Source organism: Hevea brasiliensis, chromosome 3 (assembly GCF_030052815.1).
Source record: "Hevea brasiliensis isolate MT/VB/25A 57/8 chromosome 3, ASM3005281v1, whole genome shotgun sequence".
Taxonomy (NCBI): domain Eukaryota; kingdom Viridiplantae; phylum Streptophyta; class Magnoliopsida; order Malpighiales; family Euphorbiaceae; genus Hevea; species Hevea brasiliensis.
The window spans coordinates 98,267,232-98,281,872 of NC_079495.1; positions in this window are offsets into that span (position 1 = coordinate 98,267,232).

The window sequence follows — 14,641 nt, forward strand, 5'->3', positions numbered from 1 at the left end:
AATCTGACTTGTTCATGCTATGGTGTGCTTTTCACAAAGTCAAAATATCTCCTAGTTACTTCTTTTGTGAACATGTGTTGCACACTGCTACCAAATCTATAGGTGATATAGTTATGGGTGGGCTCATAACTATTATAGCTAAACATTTTGGCTTTGATCCGGAAGAGCATCCTCTACCAGCACTTTCAGACACTCTATATTTTGATGCTTCTCACTTATACAAGACTAGATTCAGTTTGCCACCATCTGACACTGCACAACCAATGGCAGATACAGGACCACCAGCACAACAAGAGGCACAATCTGCACCAGCAGTCCAATAGCCTTCTGATGAACCTGGACAACCTACTCAATATGCACAGGATACTCCAGTAAAATCTGCACAGCCAACACCATCTGCAGCTGGACCCTCTTCCTCCACAGCACCTCCTCCCTTCAACACTAAAGCCTTATTCACTTATCTTGAGAGGCTTAGTGATGATGTATATTTTGTGCATAGGAAGCTTGAATCTGGTCTTGATACCCTTAAGGATCGTCATGATCATCTCTTCGATCTTGTTATGGAGACCAGAGACAAGCAGAAAGAGTTGAAAGAGATGATGAAGCAGCTCATTACTTTTCTGGGCATGCCACCTCTACCTCCATCACCTCCTCCAGAGCCACCCCTTCAGCAGCAGCCAGCTCCATCCAGTCCTCTAGCAACACCTTTGAACAAGGGCAAAACCATAGAAATAGATTAATTTTTATCTTGCTCTTGTTCAACTTCTAGGAACTTTTCTTTTTAGATGTGCTAGAACAATTTTAGTCTGTCTTGAATTCTATTTTCTTGAAATACAATTGGATGGTTATTCCATTGGTTTTTCATTGCTTCTCTTTGCCTTTGCTGCTCCTTTATGCATACTTGTCAATACATTGTATATATTTACATACCTCTATAGGTGTTTTCAAGTTTTTCCTTGATATATTATTATGCTGTAGCAATTCAATATTCTGCACAGGCTATGAAACTGCTTATGCAGCTGCTTTTCAACTTATATTTCTCCTTATGCACCTGTTCTGCAAAGCATTTGTTCTGCATAACCTGTGCAGCTTCCTTATGCATCACCATCATCTTTTAAATTCACATTTTAGTTGTTAAAACACTGCTCTACACCAGGTAACTCTTTCTTTTTGCTTTTAAATCTAACTATTCCTGGTTATTCCTCTTTGCTTTGAGTTTTCATGCTGCACTGCCTTAGACATTGAGGACAATGTCCAATTTTGAGTTTGAGGGTGTACATTTTGATTTTTGCTACATTTTTCACATTTTGAGTATAGGAACATCTCATTCCATTCCATTTGTATATGTATATTGTAAATATTTTACATACACATCCATACATACATATATATAACACATTCACATACACATTATGCATCACTTAGAAATTGTACACATTGCATACAAATAGATTTCTTCCATTTAGTTAATGCATTGCTCATTTTTAGGAATCATGCATCCATGAAATAAAATCTTTTGCTAAATCCTTTGAGTAATGAGAAGTTGCCTATGAGAGTGATTTGACTTACCTTAAGTTGGGTTTGTGGATTAAAAGTTTCCTAAGAGGTGCAAAGCTTTGAAGTATTTAGCCCTTGCCTATATCTTTTTAGCCAAAAAGCCACCCAACTAGTCCTTTAGAGATTGGAGTGTTTAGAGGGAGTTATTAGATAAAAGGTAGTCAAGTGATGTCTCACCAATCCTAGAATAAATTTTCTAAACCTTTCAAGGCGAAATACCAGCTTGTACTTGAAAAGGGAGATGATTAGGCATTCATTGATTGCAAACCTCTTATTTTAAACTTTTAACCTTCCCTTTATTACAACTAACTCTTGTAAACCCCTTTGAGCCTTTGTATTCCAAATTTTTCTTGAAACCCTTATTGCTACCTAACCAATGAACCAAATACTCCAACCCTTTTCATGAGAATAATTATTTATAATATTAGGTACACTATATATAAAAAAAAATAAAAAATAAAAAAATAAAAAATATATAATGAAAGGGAGAAGAAATGCTTGTCATCTTATAAGAGTGCTAGTCTATGTGCTTTTCACTATTGTCATTCAAATTGAAAGAAATGCACCCAAAGTAATTAAAGGAAATGAGTTTGGGGGTTGTATTTTTAGGGACAATCGTCAAGAGAAAATACAAGATACAAGTTTAAAGTATCAAAGTGTCCCTTTATTTTATTATTTTGTAAAATAGGCTAGCACTTGAAAATTCTCATTGTGTATCTCTCTCCTCTTTATTATTTCAAAAAAAAAAGTGTATCTTATGTCTTCAAGATTGAAAATATTCTCATGCTTTGAATCCCTTTTACCATTTTCCTTCTTACCTCATTTTGAACCCCATAGCCCCATTACATCCCTAAAGAACCTTGATCTCTTGGTAGTACTTACTACATTAGTGGAGATAGGAGCAGGGAGTTTGCCTATGGGATTGGAAATTCATTCATTCACTCATTAAATCATTCATTCACTCATTAAATTCCATCATTCTATATAGAGACACTTTGGCTATTGATTGTTCTAGAATTCCTTTTGAGCATGACTTTCTCTTTTGATTGGTTGGTTTGAGAATTTTGGATGATAATTGACTCGATGGCTAAGCAGTGAAAGCTTGGATAAGCATTAGATTCTTTGCATCTTGAAGGATGGGTATATGGATTGTTGGTATGGCTAAAGGTATGTTAAGTTACTTTAATAGGTGATTTTCATAGCTCTTTGGACAAGGCACCCCTAAAAAAATTGCATTATATTTTAAAGTTTGTTTGAGGATAAGCAAAGATTTGAGTTTGAGGGTATTTGATACATGTATTTTGAATAGTCATTTAGGTTAAATTTCATGGCCATTTCATTCACTTGTTAGTCACTTTTAGCCAATTTTATTAGTTATTTAGATAGTTTTCTATAATTGTCAATTTTTGGGTTAATTTATAATTTTGCTTTGTTTTATAGGAAAAATGGTGTTTTTGAGGAACTAAAAAAGAAATTTTTCCAATGAGGAGTGATTCCTACAGCCAAAGATATAAAAAATAGAGCTTGAAAGTTGAAAAATGCAAGGTGGCCAAAATATGCATAAGCTGCTGCATAAGTTGTGCAATTCTGCATAATTTGTGTAATTCTGCATAGGAAGAAGAAGCAAACTCCTAAACCTGCTGAAATCTACATAACTACTCTGTATGACTTATGCAAGTTCACATCCTGCTTATGCAGCTTCATGAAAAACTGCATAACTTATGCAGTCTCGCACTCTGCTTATGCAGTTTCACGGAGGAGACAATCAAAATAGCCAAAATCTGCATAAGCTACTGCATATCTTATGCAGATCCATTCTTAACTTATGCAGCTTCACGCAGAAAGCCCTAAACTTGCTGAAAACTACATAAGGGCCTGCATAAGTTATGTAGTCCACTTATGCAGTTTCATAAAAGACTCCAAAGCTTGAAGAAACTGCATAACCAACCTGCATAGCTTATGCAACATCACGGGAAACACCTAGAACCACCAATTTTGCATGGAATCTGCATAAGAAACTTGCACAACTTGTGCAACTCCTCATAATGAGCTGGCAAAAGATTTTCCTAACTTGAACTTCACCTCAAACACACCATTTTAGGGCTACTTGTCAGAAAGATATAAATATGTCCTTATCTCATTTCAGAAAGGGAGAGGAAAAAGAGGGAAGAAAAGAGCAGCAGCAGGGGAAGAGTCAGAAAAACAGAGCAAAAATGCCACTTCTCCATTTCTGAACCAGATTTGGAGTTTTCTTCCTTTCTTCCCTATTTCCTACCTTTCTTGTATTGGGTTTCTTCGTTCTTAGCATAAATTCAAGTTTAATTTCCATATTTACTCAGAATTTCTTGTAAATATTATGGATAGTGAGTAATTTTCATTAGATTTTAGAGTTGGGATGTAATATTTGAGATATTTTGTGGATTTTGATAGGGTAATCCATATTTTGTGGTTTTAATGAAGTTTTATCCATTTCTTGTGTTCTCAATGACATGCTTAGTGTAGGATTCCATTAAGTATTGTTTTTAATCCATGGTTGAAGCACCGAAAGAAAAAAACATTGTGATAGATAATCAAGAAATTGGACTTAATTAACTTAGATCTAGAAATAGACTAAGGATTAAGAGGATTTACATATTATTTAAGGAACCTAATGGGTCTTGATTAATTTTAACTCCACTAAAGTAGGATTAGATTGATTAAGGCACTCTTTGTCTCACTCAAAAGAGTATTCAAAGGATTTAAGAATTAATCTCCTTAGAACCCTTAATTTTCATAAAATTGGATAATCAATTTTAAAATCCCAAAATAGCTTGAATATGAATTCTCAAAATTTAGAATCACCCCTTTTATCATTATTAATTTCTAATCAAATTTAATTGCTTGCCATTTCAAATCTTGCCATATTTCAATTTACTTCTTTTAATTTGTCGCAAATTTAGTTGAATTTTTACATTGTTGATTAGATTATTAATTTTGCATATATAGATTTCATACTTCAATATCTATCAATATATTACTTTAATTTTAAAAATAGTTCAAATTAGTCAATTTTTATATCAAAAATTCAATCATTAACACAACTCCTAGTGAGAACGATATCTTTTCTATATTACTTGTATGACCCGTGCACTTGCGGTTGTTCTATATTATTAATTTTAGTGTTATTCTAAAATTGAATAAAATTTTTAATTAGATTAAAATTGAGGGGATTAATATAAAAATATGAGTATGGTGAAAAAATTATTTGACTTTCAACTCATGGAATGAGGCTATCGCTCATTGTAGAGAAAAATTTTACCAATTGCTAAAAATTTAGCTTTGCTCATTGATGAAGGGCTCTTGCCCATTGTAGTCCTATTGAGAGAGAAACTTCGGCCTAGAATTGCAATCTCATAGAGAAAAAAAGGTTTTTGCCTAAAGTGAAGAAGGGTATAATTCAAGAGAAATGGACTACTATCCATTATAATTGAATACACTTTTTATGGTGTATTAGATAGTTAAAATAGTAAATATATTGGGTTATATTTAGACAAAACTAAAATGACTAACTAATATATTTACTATGAGTAAATTATTATGAGGATTTGATTGAGTGTAATTAGATTTATGGATAATATAGCTTTGACCTTATAATTGATTATTATATTATTGATTGTAAAAGATGATATGTCCATGGATATAGCCTATGTGAAAAGGGTAAACCACGTGTTTTGTATGTTTTTTCGCATAACAATTTTAATATATGAAATTAACATATATATATATATATATATATAATCATAAATATAAAAAAAATCATATATTATTACATGTTGGTTTATTAATGTAGAAAGTTGGCATGCATTGTTGAACAAAGTTACATTTTGAACTTCATTGTCTTAATTAATTAATATATTTATACATATGCATGCTTGTGCACGTAATTTTAATAAAATTAACATCTGGTGCGATGACATCTCCGTGACTGTGACACTTCAGTGGTTTATCAATTTCTTAATTAGAATACACTTAACTGTTTTGCTTCCTTTGATCTAACTTATAATTTCAGCTAACGGTTATTGACAAATTTATTTAATTAATTATAGACTTTTCAATTTCAATTGCTCTCTCTTAAATTTTCCATATATAAATTTTCTGTTAATATTCTTACAGTGTCTATTCCACAGTCTTGTCATCCACAAGAAAATATGCAATAATTATTTAAACGAATTTCTAATGAAAACTATGTTTCCAAGTAAGGTTCACTTATGCCTAATCAATTGGACTATTCCATTCATATATATTAATTAAATTTATTTTAAAATAAAATCAGGATTTTGACATATGGAAGATTAGAGGTAAGGACAGGAATAAAATTTCTAGAGAGATCTTTTGATTTATTATTGCAATACAGTGGTATCATAATATAATAAATTGATAGAATATAAAATTAATGTCATAAATTTTCCTTGCACGCAAATGATTGCCTGTTATCTATCAATTTTGAGCTGCAGACACATTGCAGTGATACTATTGCAAATACAATAAGATTAATTAATTGAAAATTATTGTATTTTTTTTATCAACTATATTTGATTTTGTTAAATAATATTTTAAGGATAATACTCTTTAATAAATTAAATCAATATGACAAAAATATACTTTTAAAATTAATTGTAAAAAAACATTTTATTTTAATTTTATATTTATAATCCAAAATCTTAGTTGATTTACAAGATTCTTTTACTAATTTTAGTATGAGAAATATTCTTATTCTAAAATTGAATGAAATTTTTAATTAGATTAAAATTGAGGGGCTTAACATATAAATATGAGTACGGCGAAAAAGTCATTTGGCTTTTAACTCATGAAATGAGGCTACCGCCCATTGCAGAGAAAAATTTTGTTAATTGCTAAAAATTTAGCTTTACTCATTGATGAGGGGCTCTTGCCCATTGCAGTCCTATTAAGAGAGAAACTTCGGCCTAGGGTTGTAGTCTTATGGAGAGTAAAAAGTTTTGGCCTAAAGTGAAGAAGGGTATAGCTCAAGAGAAATGGACTAATGTCCATTATAATTGAAGACGCATTTTATGATGTATTAGATGGTTAAAATAATAAATATAATGGTATTTAGACCAGATTGAAAGGACTAACTAATATATTTACTGTGAGTAAATTATTGTGAGGATTCTATTCAGTATAATTAGATAATATAGCTCTGACCCTATAATTGATTATTATATTATTAATTTTAAAAATGATATATGATATATCCATGTGTATAACCTATGTAGAGAGGGTGAACCACGTGTTTTGCATGTTTTTTCATGGTGCATAACAATTTTAATATATGAATATATATATATATATATAATCATAAATATAAAAAAAAAATCATATATTATTACATGTTGGTTTATTAATGTAGAAAGTTAGGCATGCATTGTTGAACAAAGTTACATTTTGAACTTCATTGTCTTAATTAATTAATATATTTATACATATGCATGCTTGTGCACGTAATTTTTATAAAATTAACATCTGATGCGATGACATCTCCGTGACTGTGACACTCAGTGGTTTATCAATTTCTTAATTACAATACTCTTTAACTGTTTTGCTTCCTTTGATCAATTTATAATTTCAGCTAACAGTTATTGACAAATTTATTTAATTAATTATAGACTTTTCAATTTCAATTGCTCTCTCTTAAATTTTCCACATATAAATTTTCTGTTAATATTCTTACAGTGTCTATTCCACAGTCTTGTCATCCACAAGAAAATATGCAATAATTATTTAAACAAATTTCTAATGAAAACTATGTTTCCAAGTAAGGTTCACTTATGCCTAATCAATTGGACTATTCCATTCATATATATTAATTAAATTTAGTGTAAAATAAAATCAGGACTTTGACATATGGAAGATTAGAGGTAAGGAGAGGAATAAAATTTCTAGAGAAAGATCTTTTGATTTATTATTGCAATAAAGCGGCATCATATATGAGTCAACTTTCAAACAATTTAATATTCTATTCTATATCTCTTGGTCCTTTAACTAATCATATCAAGATTGGGGATTCATAAAGATTACATAACTTTTTTATTATCTAATTTTAGGATTTGTATCATAATCATAAATGAGTGATTTGGTAGACTTGTTCTACCACATTATTTACAAATTAAAAAGATATTTAATTTAACTTTTGAATACAACTGATAGATGATAGGTATCTAAATTGATGAATCAATCTGTTTAGTAAACTTATTTTTCAGTTATAACTTATAAATTATCTATCAACTACAATTTGTATTAATTCTATTTTTAGAGTTATTTATCATCAATTGATAGTTTATTTAATTTATTTTTTATTTATACTATGTTAACCTAAAATTTATTAATTACAAAATTTTTGTATCTTTAAATTATTTTTTATATCGATATATTTTTTAAAATTATAAAAAATAAATAATATAAAAATATTGTAAATAATAATTAAATTAATTATAATCTTCTTTCTTATATGATAAAAAATATGTATGTATATATATGAAAATAATTATATTTTTAATTTTTATATATGTTGTATAATAAATTAATAATTATACATCTATTTTAGTAATATATATACACACTCCCTTATTAATTATTTTACATATTAATAATATTAATTAGACATAATTTTATTAAATAATTAGAATATATTAATTATTATCTATCAATTATTAGCTATTTGGTGTATCAAACATTTTAACTACACAGATCTAAATCAATGAAATCACTTTAAATTATCTATGTAATTATCTATAATTATATAAATATAGAAAGATAATTAAAAATGGAACTATATATTTATCTATAATTATATTATCTATAATTGTGTTACTATAAAATAATTTAATTAGCCTATTCTATAAATGATGTGATAGTTTGAGTTACATAAAAGTTTCCCATCACAAATTGAGAGGACATCCAACTGTTTTAATAACTTGGCTGATTAAAGCAGACTACAGAATATAAAATTTTGAGTCAAATAAGGGTTAATTAACTTGGAAGCCAAGGCAAGTGGCCAACTCTCATCTGTATATGGGGAAGAAGTTCTAGTCAATGGCTACCTAACATAACCAACTGGCATGGAGAAACCCAAAACGTTCCCCGGCGGCCTATAATATTAATTATGCTAATAGTGAGTTATTGGGATGAAAAATATAATTAAGTAATGTGTAAAGAAAATTAAATATAATTTAAGACAATATATAAAGGATTTGAATAAGACGTAATAAATACTAAAACACTTCTTCAAACTCCAATTGTGTCCACAACAAGTTAAGGAGTCTTGCGTGCATCTTTTATTGCTTGTTTTCAATTGGTCAATGCCAACATTTCGTTTTGTGATTGGTTGAGATCGGGAAGCAAGCACAGCTAGCTTGTGTTTATTATTATATAGAAATGTGCCACTCAAAATAAAATAATTTTCTCCGGCAGAATGATTCACTAATTAACAAAGGAACTATTCAAATATATTGTTGGAGTTGAAATTTGATGAAATCCCTGTAGATTTCTTTCTTGTTACTTCAAAATTTTTTTAGGAAAAAAGAATGGGACAGATATTTTGCTGCTGTGCGTTATTCTCGTTATCTTGGGCACAAGGCATTTATTATTTGTTTATTTTTTCTGATTTTGTCAATGCTTTGTTCATGTTCTTTTATTTTGAACTATTCACCGTGTTCCGTTTTGACTTCAAGTTTTTTTCATTTAACATATGTTAACCTAAGTTGAGTGTATTAAGAAAAGTCTTTTTGACTTGGTTTAATTTGATTGATATATATATATATATGTTAAGTTTTTTCTAGTTTATTAATAAAATGTACTTAAAAAAAATATGAAACTTTTTTTTTTCTCAGGCTTCATTTATTTTGTAAAAAGTATTTTTTAAAAGCATTTTTATTATTTTCTAGCATTTAAAGTACTTAGAAAATGAGTTTAACAGAAAATATTTTCTTAATCAAAGAAAAAATGAAAATATTTTTAAAGAAAATATCTTCCTTTTTCCAAAAGATGAAATAATTTTTTGAATTTTGACAATATTCTCATTAAAATGTGAAAACACTTATAATATATATTTGATGTTGTTCTCCTCTCTTTCTACGGGTGTAGAATGTTATTTTTGTGGCTTGAATTTTGGATATATTTTTTCATGAATTCGAATTGTGACCCGACTCGAAAGTTTCGCGCTACGACCTGATTGAGATAAAAAGTGGGATCTGTGGTGGTAGTGGAAAGCACGGGCCGATAGGCTTGGCCTCGAAGCTTACCACTGATCTCCTTGATGGTGCGAGGGCAATGCCCCCCTCCCCCCCCCCCCCCCCCCACCCCCGGCTATAGACTAGTATAAATATTGTAATATTCTACTCTTTGCGGTAGAGTTGTGAGATATTCAGGAAATACACTTGGATTAAGGTTTGAGAATTCTGAGTAATTATATCTTACTCTTTTCATCATAGTGAAACTTTTTTCTCTTGTCTTACCCATGTACTTAGACCTTACTGTTGAACCACGTTAAATCCTGTATTATTTTTTTTTCTCTTTTTTATATTGTGTGATTATACGATTTGTGTGTGTGCCTTAGATTTGTGTGCTTATTATAATATAAAATGATGAATTTAGATATTGGATCTGCAAGATAAGAGAGAACACTGAGTGGATTAATTGACAAACATTTCGATGCTTAAGTCTGTAATACAGATCCAATACCCAAATCTATTATTTTGTACTCACAAAAGAGGAGAACAACATTATTAGTGCCGTTTATGGAAAAGATTGTCACACAAATCTTTTCCATCAATAAAAAAAATCTCTGATTGTTTTTGTTTCTCTATCACCAAACGCACCATGACCTCAAATTTACCACCATTTATGGATCAACCACCATTCCCCACCGACCCTCCTACCAATAATGATACCATCAATGGTACCACTATTATAGATTTAATTTTCAAATTCATCATTCTATACCCACAGAAGAGAAGAACAATATCAATATTATTAGTTTAAAATTGCAACTAAATAATAAAAAATATTTTAATGAAAAATATTTTTTTAGAAAATAAGTTTTATTTAAAACATTTTTAATATATTATGAAATAAATAGAGTTTTAATTTTAGAAAATGAGGTGCAGCTTTAAAAAAAAAGTGAAAGTTATGTAAATATCACTCACCCCTAGCAAGGAATAGTAAGCCATTTGCACATGTACACATCTACAGGGATGTAGCCCAATTAGAAGTGGTAAATAGGCTGAGCAAGCTAGGGTTTTTTCGAACTGCGGCCATTTTTTTTTAATTGGTTAATTTATATTATATTATGAATTGATTTGAATTACTTATTAAATCATTATATAAGAATAATTTTGAGTCAATTTGTATGATAAGAATTATTCCAAATTAAAATTCGAATCGATCTGGCTAATTTAAATAGTTAATTTTAAATCAAATCATATAAATTATCGAATTAACCTTAAATTAAATTTCCAGTTTTATAAATTATCAAATTGACAATACAAGAAACCAAATTCATGATTTTTAAATTTGATTCAGTCATTGAATTGATGAAAATAATTTAGATTTTAATTAATATATTATTAAATATATTATAAAACTAATAATTTTTTAAATAATAGTAATAATTTAGTTTGATATATATTATAAATAATTATAAAAATAAATTTAATTAAATTTCAATACGTAAATATTTTTTAAAAATAGTTTAAAATTTTATATAGAACTTTGAATTAAAATAGTAATATATTATACATAACAGAAGAAATATTAAGAATAAAATTTCCATAATAATAAATTTGCTCATAAACATTTTTAATAAATTGTTTTGAATGAGATGACTCAATCAACATCCACTTTAAACCTGATCGAATTTATGAATTTGTCGATTAAATAAATTCCTAATTCAGTCATCCTGCAGGTTCACATTAAATTTATGAAAATCAGATTAATTAAATTAATCCAACAGGCTTGAATTTGACAACCTATATATGATGTCTTGCATTACGAAACTATATATGCTCAAAATAAATATAATACTGGTCGGTGATTTTATGTTATTATAATTCAAAGGGTAACAATTAAGCACTTTCGACTTGGATAATTTCATGACCGTCATAATATTGAAAAACACAAGCAAATTGAATTGGCAAAAAAAAAAGAAAATTTCAATTACCTAAACTATTTATTATTAACTCTAAATTTTTATGTGCAATCGGATTATTATAAATTTAAAATATATATGTATAAATAAAATTTATATATTTAATATATTATCATAATATTTTATATTTTAAAAATATAATAGACCAGATAAAAATCTATGTTGATAAAGGAATGCGCATTGAAAGTTGGAAAACGCCCAACATATTGAGACCTTCTCATTATACTCCAACGTTGATTCAGTCTAAGTTGTCAATGACTAATTGACAATATCTATATTAAAGGAAACTATGAATTTTTAATCTGTATTTTAATAATATTAAAATTACACTTTGAATTGCAATTAAATAATTAAAAAACAAACCCTCTTATTAATTATTTTCTTTGCCATGAAAATTAAGATTATAAATTAATGAATTAGGGGAAAAAAATCTCCTTGGGATTTACCTATATTTTGATTTTTTTTACTGTTAGAATTAGTAATATTCAGTCATTAATAAAGCTCATGTATAAAAGATTTGAACGCATTTTTTTAATTAACATAAAATTAATGGATACACAACTTGTTTCTCAAGCACGCCCTGTAATGATTTTATTAAGTCCTATTAATAAATAAATAAATAAATAAAAAATCTTATCCCATTTGATATTTTTATTCAATTTTTTTAATTTCGATACAGTTGATCAAAATTTCAAAATACATAAAAATTTTAATTTAAAATTTTCAAAATTTTGAAATTTTTTGTTATAATTTTATCCAATTTTTTTTGCATATTCTTGCACATTATTTTTTGCTGATCCAATTTTACCATTATTACTAATTACTTCTAAATTTTACCATTATTACTAATTACTTCTAAACTTTCTTTTGATATCCATAGTGTATTAAAATTCTTAGCCATTTGATTGCATTAGATGTTTTAGTCACACACTCTCTCTCTTCACTATTACCAAATCATTACACTATTTGATGTTTAATAGCTCTCAAAATGAAATTATGAAAAAGTTGATAAATATTATAATGTTAGATTTTAGCTATAAATAAATTAAAGAATTCATCATCCAATTGATGGAATTTGAATAAAATTTTAAGAACTTGACCAATTATATCAAGATTAAAAAAAATCAAATAAAATTATTAAAATGCAATAATTTTTTTTTCAACTGGCCTGTTGTTACTATATAATTTAATTTCAGGGATTTTGATTTTTTTTAACACTATCCCTATATATATATATATATATATATATATATATATATATATATATATATATATATATATATATATATATATATATAAGGATAAATTATTTATTTTTTCGTTTGCACTTCAGGAAAGATGTCACCCATGACTTCAATGATAAGGGCACATCATTGCACGAGACTGTTCTTAAAAGGGGAAAAATGACTTTGTTATTATTGACTCCATCCATTTGATGTGCCTCTAGTCATCCATCCAAATGCGAAGTAAACAATTGTTTGTCATCTTCAATCTTTGAAATCTGTCTATATTCTGTAGTTTTCCAACAACCATTTATTGTTCTCCGGTATTGGCGTCCAAGGTAAAATGCGTCTTTCAGCTTGACCACAACCACCATGTTTACTCTCCCCTTATTTAATTATGTTGTGTTTATAACATCAACATAAAATTTACAGCAAAATGTCTAGAATTTACTGCCGTAAATTTATGATAATAATATGTAAATTGCAGCATATTATGACTTTAAAATTGTAGTCATAGGTATTTCATAATAAAATTGTATGTTAAAAAAAAGTTATTATCAGTAATAATTATTTTCACAAAAAATTTTTGATTATAACAATAATTATTAACATGTCTTTTTTATATATCATTAACAATAATTGTTTATTTTTATTGTATGTTGATTTATTATAGGTAGCAAAATTACTGTTGCTGTTAATTCTAATTAATATCTATAGTAGTGTTATTTGATTTTGCAATTTAGTTTTATAAAAAATTATAATAAAATTTACTAATATTAACTATATAATTTATTTTAAAATTGCAGCCTTGTTGATTTAAATTTTACTTGTAAATTCTATAGATTTTAATTTATAGAACTTGACTAAAACTTTATCATTTCTATATGATGAAAAATTTACATTTCAATATGTTGTTACAGATACTAATAAAACATATTGAGTTTGAATTATAAGAAATTTTTAAATAAAATTTTTTTAAAAAATAAAATAGATGATAATTAAAAGAGAAAACTAAACTTTTAATTAATGGGACACTTAGTAAATGTGATTGAGATTTGAATTTGGAAAGTTTAATTAGATTTAATTTTAAAAACAATTGGAAAGGGGTGAGCTTTAAAGAAATATATCGATATTAATGAGTTTTAATTTAATGATATTATAGCCATTTTCAAAACTATGGGAGTTTAAATATGAGTTCTAATAGAAGCCACCATGATCCTGTCTATTATTCATAATTAAAATTCTTTAATGATATTTTTTTATATTTTTAAATTTTCAAGGCAACAACAAATAAGAGAAAATCTTAGCTAGGCATAGGCGTTAGTATTCTTAATTTAGCATTAAAATATAAAATCATTTTATGTGCAAAGTAATTAAAGTTTTATTCCTTTTCTTTGTTAATTTCGTTATGTCAAATATTAGATTATTTATTTAAGGTGTAAATTTAATTCATTTCTAATTTTATTATTTATATTAAACTAATTAGAGTTTAAATTCAAACACTTCATAATATTATAGATAACTTTAAACTATTAAGCCAATTGATTGCTAAGCTTTTTTAAATTAATATTAAAAAAAATAAATAAATTATTACAAGATGAATAATTAAAATGCTTAAAAGATCTATCTAAAAAGTAGTTTTATTAATTTAATCACTAGA